Consider the following 20,553-nt stretch of genomic DNA (forward strand, 5'->3'; position numbering starts at 1 on the left):
AAGCTTGTCATTTCTATGCAAAGCACAGTTTGAAGCAATGTACATTTTAAACATATAGCAATAATTTGCATTTCATTAATTCTAGATTTCATTCTCTGACCCTCTCTCTAATTCCCACTTTTTCCTTTTTTTCTATCCATTATAATTATTCAAAGTTCATCCATATTTATAGAGATAGTTCAATACTTCTAGGTGTTTTATAAAGCGGGCTGAGTTAAAATCACTGAAGTTGGACCTTAATACAATCTTCATTTTATTTACTCTGCATGTTTTCTACCTGAATGCATGCTTCAGTTTTTGGGCTGGGGGGCATGTAATTTAATTCTGAAATGCCTAGTGAAACTGTATCTATAGATGATGAAAATTAATCCCAAGTGCCTATATGCACAGAGCTGATTTTGGCTAGTGGTCAACAAGAGGGTGCATTTACCATAAAAACCATGCTATCAAATTATTCCCCAGGAAGAATTTTACTTTCCTTCTGAGACCTGTGATAAAAATTTTGACACTAAAAGTATACACTTGTGCTTGCAAACTAAGGGAGTGTGTGTTTTGGGAGCAGGATATAGCAGGCTGAAACACCTTGATATTGGGGTTCCAGAAACAGTTGTTTTAACTTCACCCAGGTGAAAGTCTTGATATTAATAAGATAACAGAAACTATGATAGCTCAGTCATGTCCAAATCTCAGGTCCCCATGGACTTGAGCCTGGCAGGCTCCTCTGTCCAAGGGATTCTCCAGGCAAGAATACTGGAATGGGTTGCCATTCCCTTCTCCAGGAGATCTTTCTGGCCCAGGGATTGAACCCAGGTCTCCTGCATTGCAAACAGATTCTTTACCATCTGAGCCACCAGGGAAACTCAAAGAAACGGTAGGTGTTACCAAATACAAGTTTGTATATCCCATGAACAGTGAGGCCAAATAAACCAAAACATTAGAGTTTGGATCAGAGAAATGTTTATTTCTGGGCTGAGCAAGGAGAATGTGTAACTTGTGTTCAAAACCCCAAACTCCCCAATGGTTTCCGCAAAGAGGATTTTACAGCCAAACTTGGAGTCAGGGTTGCAGGATGTGTGACTTTTTCTGATTGGTGTTTGGTGAAATGACAGGGTACTGCTGCAGGAATGTTGTGTTTAGCCTGAGGGTACCATTCTCCATCTGGCTGTGGGCCTTAGTTCCAGCAGAAGAACTCAAAGGTGTTTTGTTATGTACCACTCCATCACTTCATGGCAAATAGATGGGGAAACAATGGAAACAGTGACAGGCTTTATTTTCCTGGGCTCCAAAATCACTGCAGATGGTGATGAAATGAAAAGACACGTACTTCTTGCTTTGAAGAAAAGCTAAGACCAACCTAGACAGCATATTAAAAAGCAGAGACATTACTTTGTAGACAAAGGTCTGCCTAGTCAAAGCTAGGGTTTTTCCAGTAGTCATGTATGGATGTGAGAGTTGGAACATAAAGAAAGCTGAGCATTGAAGAATTGATGCTTTTGAACTGTGGTGTTGGAGAAGACTCTTGAGAGTCCCTTGGACAGCAAGGAGATCCAACAAGTCCATCCTAAAGGAAATCAGTCTTGAATATTCATTGGAAGGACTGATGTTGAAGCTGAAACTCCAATACTTTGGCTGCCTGATGCAAAGAACTGACTCATTTGAAAAGATCCTGATGCTGGGAAATACAGGAGGAGAAGGGGATGACAGAGATGAGATGGTTACATGGCATCAGTGACTCAATGGACATGAGTTTGAGCAAGCTCCAGGAGTCAGTGATGGACAGGGAAGCCTGGCATGCTGCAATCTATGGGATCTCAAAGAGTTGGACATGACTGAGCTACTGAAATGATCTGAACTGAGGAGGAACCAGGACCCTGCCCCAAGGCTGCACTAGTGTCTCTTGGCTGCTCCTTATTAGTTTCTGTAGTTGTTTCCTTCCCTGGTTAGCAACTGTTTGAATTTGTCCTTTGGAATTCAGAGAACTTCAAGGAGGCTGAATGAAACTTATTTCCTACAAACACGAAACCAGGGATTTGTATCTGGAATGACGCCATAGAGTCCTGCTCCATTTCACAGGTAAGAAGCAATGTAAGAATAGGGAGGACAGGAGTCATCCATTTCTGTCTCTTCACACTTAGGGGACATATATGCACTTGCATGATATATTTCACATAAATACTTTCTACAAAAAATTTTATTATTTTTTGACACAGTAGTTGGAGGGAAATTTATGTTTAAAACTCTTTCATGTGATACTAGATATTGATCTAATTTTTGAGATACAGATTTAAGCTATAATTTTGTTAGAGATTTAAATATAATTTAGAAAGATGTAACGATAACCCTGTATGTGAGACAGCAAAAGAGACACAGATGTATAGAGCAGTCTTTTGGACTCTGTGGGAGAGGGAGAGGATGGGATGATCTGGGAGAATGGCATTGAAACATGTTTAATATCATATATGAAATACAAAAAACCTCGAATAGCCATAGCGATCTTGAGAAAGAAGAATGGAACTGGAGGAATCAACCTGCCTGACTTCAGGCTCTACTACAAAGCCACAGTTATCAAGACAGTATGGTACTGACACAAAGACAGAAATATAGATCAATGGAACAAAATAGAAAGCCCAGAGATAAATCCACGCATATATGGACACCTTATCTTTGACAAAGGAGGCAAGAATATACAATGGATTAAAGACAATCTCTTTAACAAGCGGTGCTGGGAAAACTGGTCAACCACTTGTAAAAGAATGAAACTAGAACACTTTCTAACACCATACACAAAAATAAACTCAAAATGGATTAAAGATCTAAACATAAGACCAGAAACTATAAAACTCCTACAGGAGAACATAGGCAAAACACTCTCTGACATACATCACAGCAGGATCCTCTATGACCCACCTCCCAGAATATCGGAAATAAAAGCAAAAATTAACAAATGGGACCTAATTAACCTTAAAAGCTTCTGCACATCAAAGGAAACTATCAGCAAGGTGAAAAGACAGCCCTCAGAATGGGAGAAAATAATAGCAAATGAAGCAACTGACAAACAACTAATCTCAAAGATATACAAGCAACTCCTCCAGCTCAATTCCAGAAAAATAAATGACCCAATCAAAAAATGGGCCAAAGAACTAAACAGACATTTCTCCAAAGAAGACATACAGATGGCTAACAAACACATGAAAAGATGCTCAACATCACTCATTATCAGAGAAATGCAAATCAAGACCACTATGAGGTACCATTTCACACCAGTCAGAATGGCTGCGATCCAAAAGTCTACAAATAATAAATGTTGGAGAGGGTGTGGAGGAAAGGGAACCCTCTTACACTGTTGGTGGGAATGCAAACTAGTACAGCCTCTATGGAGAACAGTGTGGAGATTCCTTAAAAAACTGGAAATAGAACTGCCTTATGATCCAGCAATCCCACTGCTGGGCATACACACTGAGGAAAGCAGAAGAGAAAGAGACACGTGTACCCCAATGTTCATCGCAGCACTGTTTATAATAGCCAGGACATGGAAGCAACCTAGATGTCCATCAGCAGATGAATGGATAAGAAAGCTGTGGTACATATACACAATGGAGTATTACTCAGCCATTAAAAAGAATACATTTGAATCAGTTCTAATGAGGTGGATGAAACTGGAGCCTATTATACAGAGTGAAGTAAGCCAGAAGGAAAAACACCAATACAGTATACTAATGCATATATATGGAATTTAGAAAGATGATAACAATAACCCTGTGTACGAGACAGCAAAAGTGACGCTGATGTATGGAACAGTCTTATGGACTCTGTGGGAGAGGGAGAGGGTGGGAAGATTTGGGAGAATGGCATTGAAACATGTAAAATATCATGTATGAAACGAGATGCCAGTCCAGGTTCAATGCACAATACTGGATGCTTGGGGCTAGTGCACTGGGACGACCCAGAGGGATGGTATGGGGAGGGAGGAGGGAGGAGGGTTCAGGATGGGGAGCACATGTATACCTGTGATGGATTCATTTTGATGTTTGGCAAAACTAATACAATTATGTAAAGTTTAAAAATAAAATAAAAAAAAATATCATATATGAAACGAATCACCAGTACAGGTTCAATGCATGATACTGGATGCTTGGGGCTGGTGCACTGAGACAACCCAGAGGGATGGTACAGGGAGGGAGGAGGGAGGGGGGGTTCAGGATGGGGAACACATGTATACCTGTGGCAGATTCATGTTGATGTATGACAAAACCAATACAATATTGTAAAGTAATTAACCTCCAATTAAAATAAATAAATTTATATTTAAAAGAAAAAAAAGAAAAAATATATAAATAAATATAATTTTGCAGTTAGAGTCTTTAAAGAAATCTTTGTTGTTGTTGTTGTTCAGTCACCTGGTCGTCGTGTCCCACTCTTTGTGACTCTATGGACTGCAGCAAGACAGACCTTCCTGTCCCTCACCATCTCCCGGAGTTTGCCCAAGTTCATTTTCATTGCATTGGTGATACCGTCCAGCCATCTCATCCTCTGACGCCCTCTCTCCTGTCTTCAATTCTCCCAGCATCAGGGACTTTTCCAATGAGTCGTTTGTTCATGTCAGATAACCAAAATACTAGAGCTTCAGCTTCAGCATCAGTCCTTTCAGTGAATATTCAAAACTGATCTCCCTCAAGATTGACTGGTTTGATTTCTTTGCTAGCCAAGGGACTTTTAGGAGTCTTCTCCAGCACCACAATTTGAAGGCATCAATCCTTCAGCGCTCACCTTCTTTATGGTCCAGCTCTCATAAACATACATGACCACTGGGAGGACCACAGCCTTGACTATATGGACCTTTGTTGGCAGAGTAATGTCTCTGCTTTTCAACACACTGTCTAGGTTTGTCATCGCTTTCCTGTCAAGAAGCAATCGTCTTCTGATTTCATGGCTGCAGTCACTGTCTGAAGTTATTTTGGAGCCCAAGAAGAGGAAATCTGTCACTATTTTCACCTTTTCCCCTTCTTTTTGCCATATAGTAATGGGACCAGATGCCATGATCTCAGGCTTTTTTTTTTTTTTTAATATTTCGTCTTATGCTGGCTCTTTCACTCTCTTCCTTCACCCTCTTCAAGAGACTCTTTAGTACCTCTTCATTTTCTTCCATTAGAGTGGTATCATCTGCATATTTGAGGTTGTTGATGTTTCTCTCTCCTAACTTGATGGATCACTGCCTTGTTGTGGAGAAGGGGCATGTGTGACTCAATGAAGCTATGAGCCATGCTGTTAAGGGCCACCCAAGATGGACAGGTCACAGCAGAAAGTTCTGACAAAACATGATCCACTAGAGGAGGGAATGGCAAACCACCCCAGTATACTTGCCATGAGAACCTCACGAACTATATAAAAGGTGTAAAATAAATTTTAGGGAGGAAAAAAAATGCCTACAAAGATTTTTCTCAAAAGTGTTATAGAGCAGGGTTCTATGTGAGTAATATTTTTCTACCACTCTTCTGGTAACATATAGAGTGATTTTGCCTTAGGCCTCAGCATGGAAACTGTACCAAAATTAGTGAATCGAGTCATTTCCAGTTATCTGATTGGTATGTGGAATATGGCCACCTTAAATCATAATCTCTCTAGGTATACACATTCAGCAACTTGAACAACCTGCTGGTAGCCACCCAATTACTCAAATTTCTGAAAATCAGAGGGCAGATTCTCTTTCTAGTTCTAAAATCAGACCCAAGCACTAAGATAGAAGTGCCTTCAAGGCATTCTGTTGAGTTGTTCCACTCAACCTATTTCACCTTTCTAATCTAGGTGCCTGAAGCCCCTGAAATGTTTTGAATTTTGCAATATGGCAATCTTGTTTTTAGAATTTCCTAGGAGCAAACCTAAGATGCTTCCGGTATTCATATATTTTATTCACATGTAAACAGTCTTACTCTTCTTGGATTTCAAGCTTCCAGTGCTGTCCTTTAACTGAGAGCTTTTAATTGCTATTAGAATAAAGTTGTTTTTAAGTGAAATCTTTAATTTTCCTATGAAGGGAAGCTTAAACCTAATATTGTGTTGTGTTAGTCATTCAGTCATGTTTGACTCTTTGTGACTACATGGACAGTAGCCTGCCAGGCTCCTCTGTCCATGGAACTGTCCAGGCAAGAATACTGGAGTGGGTTGACATTCCCTTCTTCAGGGGATCTTCCTGACCCAGGGATTGAACCCAAGTTTCCTGCACTGCAGGCAGATATTTTGCCATCTAAACCACCAGGGAAGCCACCCAAACCCAATATTATCTCCTTTAAAAAGAAATACTAGTAAAATAAAAACACAATAAATCAGCAAGCAAAGCAAGCAAAAGGAAAAAGCTGTATTTGATAGTTGAAGTTTTGCCCACTATATGGGCAACATGGAGTTGGCAATAATGTGGTGGGTCTGTCACTTGAAGGTTAAGTTGCATGGAAGGGGCAGTAAAAAGGTATGTATGATCTTTGGGAATTGATTACCTCAAGGAAGATTCTTACAAAAATGAGTTCAAACAATAGGAACTAAACAAGCACAGGAAATGACTGAAACAGTCCACTTTTAGTTAATCAGATAAAAATTTCCAAGGATTTTTCAGAGAGGTCTATGTAAGAAGAAATATATACAATAGAAAGTACTTTGGTTTCTAAATAAATTAATTAACCTGAGAGATATTATTGTAGGCTAAAGAGTTTGGAATTTGATTGTATTTTATTATTATAAAATACAGATTATTGACCACAAAAAAAAAAAAAAAGCAAAATAGTTGTGTATAAACAGATTTGGTGGAGTGGAAAAATCTTCACTGGGAATCAAGTGCTAAGGCTTCAAACCTACTTCTGCATTTGTAACCTGGATGACTGAGTAAATTACTCAGCTTCTAAGACCCAGTTTTCTCTGCTATAAAATGAGATTAGATTTGAAGACCTTTAAAATCCATTCTAGATATATTGTAAGAGTTTAGTCTTTGCAAAATTAATCAGAAAGGAACAATAATTAATTAATTGGTACTATAAAAGTTCAGAGGAGGAGGAAATAAAGACTGAAATGATTGGGAGGATATTACAAATGGGGTAGAATTTAAACTTTATACATCATGGTTGCTTCAAAAGCTGGGCAAGAATTTTGTAAGCAATGAGAAAAATAAGAACAAAAAGCCAGTACTAGTAAGTAAATGATGAGGAAAAGTAAGGGCATATTTGACAGGAAGGGCAGTTGATTGCAAGTGAACCACTAAAGAGAACAGCCTCATAGGAGTTGAGAGTTGAAAATGACACATCAGACAGAACTGCATGACTTAGCAATTTATCCTAGCATATTAAGTTCTCATAGAACATACTACAAGACCAAAATATATTTCTGCCTTTCAAAATATACTTCAAAACATAAAATATTTTAAAATACACAGTTATGGGTAGAGTATTTTGCTCTCTCCATTAGTGTGTAAGCTCCATGTGATTATTGTCTACTTTGTTCCTTCTTTATTCATAATATTTAGAATAGTGCCTAGCATAAGATACATTTTACCTAGGTTAAAGTTTGCTTTCAAAAAATCAGAATTCGTTTTCACATCTTGAAAAATGGGATAGTGTACATTAAAGGAGTCTTGTGAAATCACTCCCATGTTTAGAGAGATATAAGGAAGTTACAATTACTATGAGAAGCCTTATTCTTTTTTTAAAAGGAGATCTAGACATTTTTGTAGCTTTTCAGCTGAAGGCATTTATGACTACATCCTAAATATTGGTAAATAATGGATCTTCATTTTTCAAGTAGAAATGATAAATAGTCAACCATGGTTTGTTATTTTACTCTTGGGGCACTGTGTTAAATGTGAGTGTACCTGGATTATAAAACAGCCTCTGCCACTGGAGTGAAAGCCATTTGAAAGTCAGTACAACTGCAACTGCTGTTTGCTATGGAAAACTGTGTGAGTATAGTATTTGAAACAATTTAAAACAGCACGACAGTAGATGTACTCATGGTACAGCATTTGTGTGGATTTCATTTTTCTGCAGACTTGAAGAATTGCCTTTCTGTTCTACTACGTGATTTTTAAAGTCATAACCCTAATATTTAAACATAAGAGATTTATAAATCATTTGCATTATTATCAATATTAAGAACAGGGCAGACATTTTTCGGACACAAATTAGAATCATTGAGGGCTATTAAATTTTGATATTCTGTGTATTTTGTAAATTAATTTATTTTAATTTGAGGCTAATTACTTTACTATATTGTAGTGATTTTTGCAATACATTGACATGAACTTTTAACAACACAAAATTTTCGGAAAAATTACTGTAACTTCTGACGTCTTTGTATTTGTTTTTCACAATTGTCCCAATCCAACAATCACATGATAAACAGCAAATCAACATGCATGACTTTTCCTCTCATCAAATTAATAAAGCCATGGAGAAAATTGCATTTTCTGTTGATTCTCAGCTAAGGGTTTGGAAATTTATAACATTTTCATTATTATAGGTGAGGGATTATCCCTCAGCATTGCTGGGAAGGAAAGCTTCCCATTGCTCTTTGAGGGGCCCTTGCCTGCTAAAGTTGCAGTAGAAGTGCTAGCAGCAAATCCTAGACCTGCCCATTGGTATGGCAGCTATTTTGTCATTATCATAAGTGTTGTAACTCTTAATGCCTTGTTCTTTCTAAAATACCTCTAAAAAGTGTTGTTAGTTATCAGAGCTGGATGCCAAAAACAAAACTCCCTTAAGTATCCCAACAATATTCCTTACCTCTCTGCCATGCCTCTCTATTGGAAAATAGACTTAATGGAAATTCATTTTATAGCAAACTTTCTAGAAGATCTATCCATTATGAAAGATTCTACATACTTAAAATACTTGAGAATGACAATTACTTTTAAGAATACACATAACAGATGAATTAGGTAAATTTGTTGCAAATGAGAGTTGATTTGACAGTGGATGAGTTATTAATCAGTAACCTCTGTTTTAATGTAAACATATTAGCACTTGAGTTCTGTTTTGGCACATAAAGTTTGAAATAGATTGAATAAAAACATTTTATGACATTTTCTTGACTACTTAAGTTCAGCATCTAGTAATAGTTTTCTATTTATCATTTTTCTTTGGTCAGTTTAATGATTTCTCATTTTTGCTGAGAAGAAGTTACCACTTTTCAACTTTGAAAAATGATAAAACTGCCAATAAAGAGACAGATAGATAGACAAATAAAGCTAGGATGCAACAGCTCTTTTGATGCTTTTTTGTGTAACTATATTGCAAGTAAAAAAAAAATTTGCTTTGGGACATATCAACCAGTAGAGAGTCTAATCACAACCTAAACAAAGTGATGCAGAAAGACCTTGAAGAGATATCAGATTGGCTATTGTAACAAAAGTAAAATGAATTGACACATCTGGTTCACTAAATAATTACCAGGGTATCTGTGTTAGTTACAGCTCTGCCATTTTAATTTCAGAGAAAGTTGGCACAGGAGGGAAAAAGTCAGAAATTCAGCATCCACTATTCATTTTTTCATTAGAGGTCTAGCCACAAATACAAAATGCCTTGTCTTCTTCAAATTTGTATCTTGTTCCTACATGCATGTTAGTATCTTACCAATAGGTTTTACTTTTTCTATAAGCCCTAGGACAAAAGTATCAATGTATCTTAGTATATTACTTAATAGTCTATAATTAGACTGAGAACCAGAGAAGATATATTTGCTCTATCACTATTATTTGGGAGTCGGGTCTGGAAGTCAGATTCTTTTCTACTATGTAGTTTGATAACATGGATCATGTCGACATCTATATATATAAGATTAATGTTTATTATACGTATGAATAGCAGCATTATAGAAAAGTTCATGATGTTAGGAACATTAGTGTAAGTCTCAATTTTGAGATATGAATTGATGTTAATAATTAATAATGTTGGAAAAAATGCTAATAAGATGGCCCTCAAGACAAATTGGCACTGTTCCCACTAGACAGATAATATTTTTATTAGTATCTTGTTGATAGCATCTATTGCAGTAGTAACAAATTCATAAGGCTTGTTTTTTTCTCCCTGAAGTGATTCAGAGAATTTGAACTTAATTTTTGTTAAAGATGCAAAATTTTCACACTATATGCTTTTTATTAGTCGGTTGACTATAAAGACATTGAATCTTGCTTAAAACTCTATATTGTAGGCTACATCCAGATTTTTAGCTAGAAATACAAGCCAATGTTAATATGATTAAACCATGTTATATTAATAAACAATAGCATTTTTGTTTGAAAACTTATTTACTGTGGCTACATGAAGGCCACTTGCTGGGGACCAGCCCCGGTGGATCCAGGGTATTCGAAGTGGGGACGGCGTCGGCGAGGATCAGGAAACAACTGCTTAATTAAACGTTAATTGAGGATATAAAGAGTAATAGAATGAGCATAGCTCAGTGAAGAAATTCAGTGGAGAAAAGAGGCTGAATAATTCAGCCAGAAGGTAAGAGAAAGAACGACATGGTGAGACCAAGTTTCGGTGAACAAGGCCTGCACTTTATTTTCCAAAGTAGTTTTTATACCTTAAGTTATGCATAGAGGATAATGCGGGAAGGGGTAGAGTCAAGCAGCAAGCCAGGCTTTCTTCCTGCAAACTTATCATATGCAAAAGTTTAGGTGATTTGCATCATCTTCTGGCCCGGAGGCCTTTTCCTCTAAAGGTGATTATTCTAAAGTCAGGCGCCAGCCTCCAAAAAGCATTAGATAAAGTTGCATTCCTACAGAGCAAAGGTGTGGTGGGCTATAACAAGAAAAAGAATTAATTCAAGGGTCCCAGGTTACAAACATTAAAGCTACTATTTACACCAATTATATTAATCAATACACTGCCAGGGACACAGCAGGTAAGGGATATGGAGACTTAGCAGCAAACATTGGCCCAACAAGTGAGAATCCCTTCACCAATACAATTTCTAATCAATCTTTTAACTGCTCAAAGGAATCTGTATTTAGACAGTTTAGAACATCTCATGCCTCTCACAGTTTGGAGGCATGTGGCCGGAAAAACCTATTCAGGCAGGCTAGAGGACTTCCAAGGGAGTTTGTAGGTTGAAACACTGTCACACCCAGGAATTATTAACTGGAGCTGTAAGCTAACTCTTTTTTCAGAGAGGTAGTGGGGGACAGCCCCCCGTAAAGTCAGAGGTGTAGGTGAAAGCACAAAGCAGAGAGTAGGCAGACTCTGGTTTTGGGGGTAGATTGCTCGAGAATTTCCAGGGAGACTCCTGAGGCTTGATCCCGCCTTTGCGTATGTCAAGCCTCCTTCCTCATGACCTTTGCCACGGGCGGAGCTCGCTCCCCACAGCCACTTAAAAGAGAATTTTGGTGGTTATACTATAAAGTTTTATACCCATTGAACTTAAATAATGTTTCTACATCCTCTTTTCTATTTGAAAATGATCTTGCTAAAGTGTGGTTTTCTCTTCTGGACTTTCCTCCATCAGCAGCACTTAACATATATTTTGTTTAGAGAACCAACAGATTGTGCTAGATCATATGCTATCTCATATCTGTGCCTCTGTGGCCTAGCAACATGCAATGTGAGATGACCTGTAATGAATAGAGTAAAAGTTTAGACCCTTAGGTCTTCAGCAACAGCTCTTGAAAAACAGAAGAAAGAGATAAGGCCTGAGCTGAAGGAAACTGCTGACATTTAATTTAAATGGTGCCAAATCTAGCTATAATTTGTGGGTCAATGAGTTTCTATCTTTCTTGCAGATGTTTTTTACATAACGATGAAAGATACTGAATTTGAAGTTGTCAGCATTTTAAAGATACATGAAAATGGGAAACAGTCTGTTCACTTTTGTTTTCAGTAAAGTGCATTCTGCTTTTTAAAGGAAAAACAGAGGATGCATTTAAAGTTATCAAAATAGAAGGAATGAACGAGGATGCAAAGTTATGCTATTCCTCTAATTTAATGAATTATAATGAGTAGAAAATAACATAAAATGAAAGACAGTGAATGGGAGAGAAGAATATGGAATGACAAAATTATAGTGGCTAGGAAGGTTCTTTATTGTATTCTATTCTTCAGTTACATTTGAGGGCACAGAAGAGGAGAAATAGAGGTCATTCACACAAACACAATTTATCATTCTTATATGTGAAGCATGGTGATGGGCCCTTGCAGCCCCAGTTTTTGATACCCTTCTTTCCCCTGTATTCATGGCTAAAAGAAGAATTAGAGGCCGTGTATGACAAATGTGCAATTCCAAGCTTTGACTTTATTGACAGCAGGTATTAAGTTCAGTGCCTTCTAGAGACATTTGTGAGTTAAACTTAATTTATAGTTGAGTAAGAAAGGGACCAAACAATTAAGGGACTTGACAAAGAACACAAAGTCAGTTCCACAAATCATGGAACCTGATTTCTTTATTTCAGTTTAGAAAGAACTGGTTTCCCATTCTCTGTTTCCTTATAGCTATCTCTTAATATAAGTCCAGCTTCAATTAAGAGAGTTCTTTAAGCAACTGTTAGTTACATGCTTTGAAGTCAAACACATTGACCTATAAAGGAATGGAAGTTTACAGAATGGTACTTTTGGCTCTCTAAGCTTTTTCAGAAGGCAACATTCTGTGAGTTGAACACATGAATATTTGATACTTTCAGAGGTAAATTGACTTATTTGGAACACTATTTCCTAGAATATAGAGAAAATGTGTTTTTTACCTGAAGATTTTGTCCTATATTTTTTCCTATTGCTTTTGACAGTTTGTTGGGTGAAGGGAAATTAAATTTATGGGAGAGATGTTGAAGGGAACTGATTTTGTGTCACTTTCTTTCCTTGCTCTTCCTTTGTTTTTTTAGTTACCTGTATATATTTATTGGAAAGTTGTGAGCAACCTCTGTAGGTGAGACTGCTGTGTGAAAAGGAGATAAGCAGAAATGTTTCTTTATTTCATAGTCAGTTTTCAACATTCCCAGAGAGCTGACAAAGTAGAACAAGGGCAGAACAGCTTAACAATATGATATGAGTAGGCATCTTGAATTTGGGAGTACTTTATTCCATTGTTCCTACTAGACAGATCAATATTTGTGTTTTCTAAAAACTATACTCATAATGACAACTTAATATTTCACGTTTAAAAAGCATGTTCATATTCTTATTTCATTAATAGCTCTGAGAGGGAATATTACTATTCTGATTTTACTGATAAGAAATGTATACTTAGAGTATACTTACTTTTTACCCAGCAACCCAGCTGATAAGGTACAATGCTGGGACTTGAACAAGGTCTTCCTACTACAGCCTATTTGCTTCCACCCCCATTACACACACACACACACACACACATCTGTACTACAAAATAAATCAGAGCGGTGTAGTGGGTTGGAAAAGCAAGTCTTCAAATATAAACTGATTTAAAAACAACTTTTCACTCAAATAGAAAGCCTTAGCATTTATTTTTTAAATCTTATAAGAGAAGAAATTGCTAGCAGTGATGATTTCTGAAGAATGGATTTTGGATAGGGAGTTCACTTTTCTTTATAGTTCTTTCTGAGGCATGTTAATATTTTCCCAATAGGGCCATGCCATTAACTATTAATAGTCAATCTATCTTCAGTATGAACAGTAAAATAAAAATAGAAATACCTTAGATTTGTATGTACAATAGTATTTCCCCTCTCATACTACAAATGCATCTATTTTTCCCTTTCCTTTCCTTTCCTTTTCCCTTTCCCATTCCTTTCCATTTAACAATTAAACCAACCGAGTCCTGCGCAAGTAAAGAATGGTACATGAGATCTCACAGCTAGTTTGTGTTAACCACAAATCTCCCAAACTCATGTTCCTAATTCTAGACCACAGCCCTTTTGACAGCAAAAGTGTATTTTTACTTCTCTTGTACATCTCCTCTTATTCAGTCTTAGCTTAGTTGTTCTGAGGCTGATAGGACTTTAACATAATGTGCTTCAGCCATGCTTAACACTCCATGTTATTATCAAATAACTTGAAAAAATTGTATTAGAAGTGTTATTTTCAACTCCAGAAGAACTTATCAATTTGGAAGAATCTAGTTCACCATGCCACACTGAAATATTACAATAAAACATTGTGATTTCTGACCCTATATTGTTATAAATCTAAAAATGAATCACCTAATTTAGTTGTACTTTGTGGGTTCATATATAACATATACATATAAAATATGAATTTGCTATATTTTAATATTGGTAGAATTTGATGTAGCTTAGAACTAAAAAACAGCATTTCTGCACTTTTTGTATCTGTTAGAAAATGTGAAATTTTCAGTTTCAGCAATGAATTTTCACAATCTAATTGAAATATAAACAGAAAAGATGTATATTTTCTTCCCCTGCTCTCTCACATTTGCGTAATCATTGTAGGTTCTGGCAGACACATAATGTTTAAGTATTCAGTGATACATCTTTTAATTAAAATACTATACAATATAATTGCATAATTCCAACTATCCCATTATTACCCAAAGGAATGCAGCTGATATTAAAAAAGATAGTTGGTTAAAAAGAGGTCACCTCAGAAAGGGTAGCTTAATTATATTTGCATTTTGTTGACTCCAGAGAAGAATAGTTTGCAAGCCCAAAGGCAACATTTACAAATATATCCACATGTCGAAGCAGCTTTCCCTGTACCAATTTACACTATAAAATTAGTATCCAAACAAGACTTTGCTCATTTTGCATGCAATGTCTTAGAAAATAATGTTTTGTTAGACAGAAAATAAGTTGTTTTTTTTTTTTTTTTTATATAGAAAATAGTTGTGATTGTTTTAAAACATACTGTCCCCTTAGGAAGTTAGAGACACATTGCTTAGAATTCACTGAGCATCCAAGTAGTAAGGATGGTCAAAGGACTGTCATCCTTTTGGCCATATGGTCTATGGAAAGTCAATGACCTGGAATCCTGATTCTTCCCGTTCTTGTTATGTGACCTGGGATATTTTAATTAAACTCATTGAGCCTCAGTTTTCTCATTCATAAAATAAGTATAATAATACCTATCTTGCATGGTTCTAGTCAAAATTAGCAATAAGGCAAATTTCGTAATGAATTCCTAGCAGACACTCAATAAAGGCAGTTCTGATTCTTATAGTTTTTTTTTTTTAAACATCAAATGTCATAAAACATGATGCAAAAAAAACCCCACCACAATCCTTTGCATTATAGATCAACAAAATGGGAGAGAGTGCTTAATTTATAAATGCAATTGAGAATAACTTTTAATAGTGGCATAGACCTATGACAGCATGAATTCTACTTTGTTTTATGAGTTGTGTGTTCACATGTGATTTCCTTGGTTTTATGTGACTCAGTTTCTGCATCTCAAAATTGGGCTATAAAGATACCTATTTCATTGAGAGTAAAATGCTATGATACAGCTAGTATACCTTATACAGGGTTTAGCCTCATAAACTTTCAGTGACTGTTTTTATTCAGTCACTCCATCATGTCTGACTCTTTGTGAACCCATGGACTGCAGCATACCAGGCTTCTCTGTCCTTCACCATCTCCTGGAATTTTCTCAAACTCAACTTCATTGAGCCAGTAACGCCATCCAACCAGCCCATCCTCTGTCATTCCCTTCCCCTTCTGCATTCAATCTTTCCCAGCATCAGGGTCTTTTCCAATGAGTCAGCTCTTTGCATGAGGTGGCCAAAATATTGGAGCTTCAGCTTCAGCATCAGTCCTTCCAATGAATATTCAGGGTTGATTTCCTTTAGGATTGACTGGTTTGATCTCCTTGCAATCCAAGGGACTCAAGAGTCTTCTCGAGCACCACAGTTCGAAGGCATCATTTCTTCGGTGGTCAGCCTTTTTTATTGTCCAGCTCTCACATCCATACATGACTGCTGGAAAAAACAACTTTGACTATATGGACCTTTGTTGGCAAAGTAATGTCTTTTTTTTAATATGCTGCCTAGGTTTGCCATTGCTTTTCTTCTAAGGAGCAAACCTCCTTTAATTTCATGGCTGCAGTCACCATCCACAGTGGTTTTGGAGCCCAAGACAGTAAAGTCTGTCACTGTTAGTTACTTGCAAATTTTGAATGGACTATGAAGTCCAAATGATAGTGAAGGTGCAAGGCATTGTAAACTGTAGTATTAATGTCATGCAAAAGTACTTAGTTATCATAATTTAAAAATCACAGAAATTTTCATAAATATGTTTCTTTAGAAGAATGGGAAAGGGAGAAAAAAGCATAACTACCTGTTCTGTACTAATTTTCACTACTTAAGAAAACATTAAAGTAACAGTAAGACAAGATGTATAGTTCAAGTAAGCAAAGAAAGCTTTCGTTTCTCTTTGATTTTGCACTTGGGAAATTTTTCTTGATCTTTTTCTTCAAAGGGAGCAGCAAATTCATTTATGAGAGCCTGGGGTCACAATTATTATAAAAAGGAACAGCTTTTCGTACTTTGGTAAAATAAAACAATTCAATTAAGCTTATTCAGCATGTTTTGGTGTTTTAGCAAGGTTGGAAAGGACATTGACTTCTTCTTTTGAGGAAGGCTTTAGAGTAATTTATATCTCTACAAACATACTACTTAATTTCTATCATGTGAATAGGCTTTAAACCAGGGAGTTTTGTCAGTTACATAGACAATGAATCCAATCAGGAAGACAAATTGTACACTGCAGTTAAGGTGGCTGAATTTCTGATATAAGTGGCTGTATAATCATGAGAGCTTTACTTCTAATGATAACACAGCTGTTTCTTCTTGAAAACAGTTACTTCACCCTTAGTGAACAATTTGTCTTGTAGACAATGCATTAGCGTTTTAAGTGACACATTTTTTGGCCTGTTCTGGAAACTAGTTGGCAGAATTCTGACAGTGAACAGAAGCTCTCAGACAAGCCCTTGATATTTCTTCAAGTAGCTGATCTGTTCAATTCTAAGCATTGAAAGCTTAAGTGAAACTGGAAGAAAACCCGTTTTACTGTCTTTAGTATAATTTTTCACATATTTTTTTAAAAATCAGCCTAAACAACATGTTAGCTACATGTAAGCTATACTTTAAAAATAAAATTACCAGATATTTTGTGAAGCTTCTATATTTAGGGGTATTTCCCATTTGTATCAATTCTCTACTCTCAGTTTTATAGTGGTAGAAGGCTTTTTACAAATCTGAATTTTTTTTCTATAATATGAGCAAACCGTTAACAGAAATGTTAAATTGTAAATGGATGACTTTGGTTAATTGTACATCAATCTTATGGACAGTTATCCTTATGTTTCCAGGGTTTATTTTACAGTTGTGTATTAATTATCTTAAAGAATATACGTCATACAACTTCTTTTTGAGTGTCATAGATTTTGTGTTAAGTAACCATAGGTGCAAAGCTTGACTATGTAACTTACAAGTTATATGACTTTATTATTGGAAAACAGGACACAATATGCCATTCTGACATGGTTGTCTAAGAATAAAATGGGATAATATATGTAAATACCTTAGCACAGTGACTAATTCATAGTAGGCACTTAACACATCATTTATTTTACTTCCTTTTATTGATAATCATAAAAATAACACCAAGACTCTAAAAACTGAATTTAAATTCCCTGATGAATTGTCTTTTCTGATGATTTAATAAACCACAACAAATAAATACTGAATATTTGTGGCCTAGACATTCTTCAAGGTGCTTGAGATGAACAATAAAATATATCTGTTCTCATAGCACTTTGAATCTAGCAAAGGAAGAGAAAATATTAAATGCTAATCAAGTTACTAAATTTTAGAGGATATTAATATATGATAGCCTTTCTGGAGCATTGTAAACAGGATTAGAAGTGCCAGGGCTTGGGGTGGTGGCAGTTCTGTAGATGGTCAGGGTCTGATTCATGAAAGGGTAATAGTTGAAGAAATATTAAATGTGGTATGGAATTTGGCTAAGAAAATATCTAAGGGAGAATTTTCCGCTCAGAGGGAATAATTAGGTGATTACATTAAAACATTACCAGGATGTACATGGAACTACAAGGAGGCCAGTGCAGATAAAGCAACTTAAACTGAGGGGAAATGTTAGGAGAAAACATAGTGGGAAGGGATGCTGATGGTGGCAAGGGAGATAATTTTAAGGGTCTTGTAAGAAGCCACAGGAAATAGATGGGGAAACAGTGGAAACAGTGTCAGACTTTATTTTGGGGGGCTCCAAAATCACTGAAGATTGTGACTGCAGCCATGAAATTAAAAGATGCTTACTCCTTGGAAGAAAAGTTATGACCAACCTAGATAGAATATTGAAAAGCAGAGACAATACTTTGCCAACAAAGGTCCGTCTAGTCAAGGTTATGGTTTTTCCAGTGGTCATGTATGGGTGTAAATGTTGGACTGTGAAGAAAGCTGAGTGCCGAAGAATTGATGCTTTTGAACTGTGGTGTTGGAGAAGACTCTTGAAAGTCCCTTGGACTGCAAGGAGATCCAACCAGTCCATTTTGGAGATCAACCCTGGGATTTCTTTGGAAGGAATGATGCTAAAGCTGAAACTCCAGTACTTTGGCCACCTCATGTGAAGAGTTGACTCATTGGAAAAGACTCTGATGCTGGGAGGGATTGGGGGCAGGAGGAGAAGGGGATGACAGAGGATGAGATGGCTGGATGGCATCACCAACCCGATGGACGTGAGTCTGAGTGAACTCCGGGAATTGGTGATGGACAGGGAGGCCTGGTGTGCTGCGATTCATGGGGTCGCAAAGAGTCAGACACGACTGAGCGACTGAACTGAACTGAAGAAGCCACTGTGAGGGTAATTACTTAACTCAGAGTAGAACAGAGAACTGTGGCAGGCTGTTATCCAAAAGAGTGAAATAATTTTACTTTAATTTTGAAAAGATCACTTTGGCGGCTGTGCTGAGAATACTGTCTTTGCCTTAATGGAGTAAGTAGAAACTTCGGTGATTCCCAGGAGCGAGAGACTAGTGCCTTGAAACAGGATGTAAACAGCAAAGGTGCTGAAAAGTAACCAGATTCTATATTTATTTGAAGGTAAAATTAGGATGATGCCCCAACAGACTAAGATGTAAGGTGTGAGAACAACAGAGATTTCCAAATAACACCAAGATTTTTGGGTCCAGTAACTGAAATAATAGAGTTGCTATTAACTGAGATTGTAAAGAATGTAAGTGAGGCACATTTGTGGAAGAAAACAGGATTTTAGTTTGATACATCTTAAATTTGAAATGTCAGACATCCATATCCAAATGTTAAACGGTCAGTTGGATATAGGAATCTGGAGTTTAGGAGAAAACTCTGGGCTGCAAATACACATTTGGTGATTGACAGCATATGGCTGTTATTTAAAGATGAGAGACTGGAATTCACCAAAGGAGTGAATGTGTAGAAACAGAGGGGAATAAACCCTAGAGTCATCCAACATTTATAGATCTAGGAGACTAACTAGGAGACTGAGGAGTGGCTCAGAAGCAAACCTGAGTATATGGTGTCTGGGGAGCCAGATGAATGAAGTTGTCTAAGAGAAGGGGGTGATCCAATAGGTTAAATGCTGTTGATGGCATCAGATAAAATGAAGAAAAAACTGGCCATTGATAAGATAGTTTACTGACTTGTAAGAAGCAGTATGACTTCCCAAGTGAAAAGAGACACTTTAGGGCCTACTAATAGATGGCAAGCTTTGGAGGTCACAATCTTATGGCACACTGTCTGAATCCAGCCAAAGACAGGCTTTTACAGGCAATGTTCAGGACAAAAAAAAAAAAAAAGAATGTGAGAGTTATTGTAAGATATGCTTTCTCCCATTGCTCATAGAACCCATCATCTCATATTATTTTGTATTTTGGAAACGTCACATATTTATGACTTTTGCTTGGCTCTTGGAAGCTTTGAGTTTGTAACCCCTAGATATTAAGTGCACTTTTGCTTTCATGCAGTGAAATTAATTGATGTAATTTTGAAGGCACAGTTATTCCATTCTTACAGATAAAAGATCTTGATTTTTAGTTTGGGGTAATTAAATTTTTCACCCAAATTTATTTCAAAGCTAGACATTCTCTCATTTTACAAGGGCACTGAATGTTAGACTGCTTGTTAAAAGGAACTCTTGGTTTGCAATTTGGCCTTCCTTTATCCTTCTTCACAAAAGAAGAATTTGAACACAGAGATTAAGTGTTTTATTTAAGGTTGCACAGCAACCAGCTGTGATGTGATCAAGACCCTAAATTCTCATTGAGCTCTTAAATTTTTTAAGCATATCATATCAATCTTCTGACATAAAGTCTGCCATTCTATTATGCTAACTAACCACTGTTCACTTAACCTATTCATTAACCACCTGACATATATGAGACCTACTATATTTAGGTAAATGAAATATATAAATTGTAGTCATTTTCAAAAGCAGGAAATGCATTTAAATCGAATGCTTAAATGTATCAGAATTGCATATGGTGCTTTTTTAAAATCACATATAGTAGTTTTTAAAATAATATTTATCCATATTACCTCAATAATAATTTATGATCAAGTTAGTTTAAGTGGGGGAAATCATTTTAACATTCCATATTGATT

The 20,553-nt window shown here is 36.5% G+C and overlaps 1 protein-coding gene across 5 annotated transcripts in view; it reads left to right on the top strand.

The window, feature by feature from the left end:
• Window positions 1-20,553, top strand: part of PCDH11X (protocadherin 11 X-linked) — a 999,015-nt gene that overhangs the window by 201,309 nt on the left and 777,153 nt on the right. The window lies entirely within an intron of this gene.

Source organism: Bos indicus, chromosome X, assembly GCF_029378745.1.
Source record: "Bos indicus isolate NIAB-ARS_2022 breed Sahiwal x Tharparkar chromosome X, NIAB-ARS_B.indTharparkar_mat_pri_1.0, whole genome shotgun sequence".
Taxonomy (NCBI): domain Eukaryota; kingdom Metazoa; phylum Chordata; class Mammalia; order Artiodactyla; family Bovidae; genus Bos; species Bos indicus.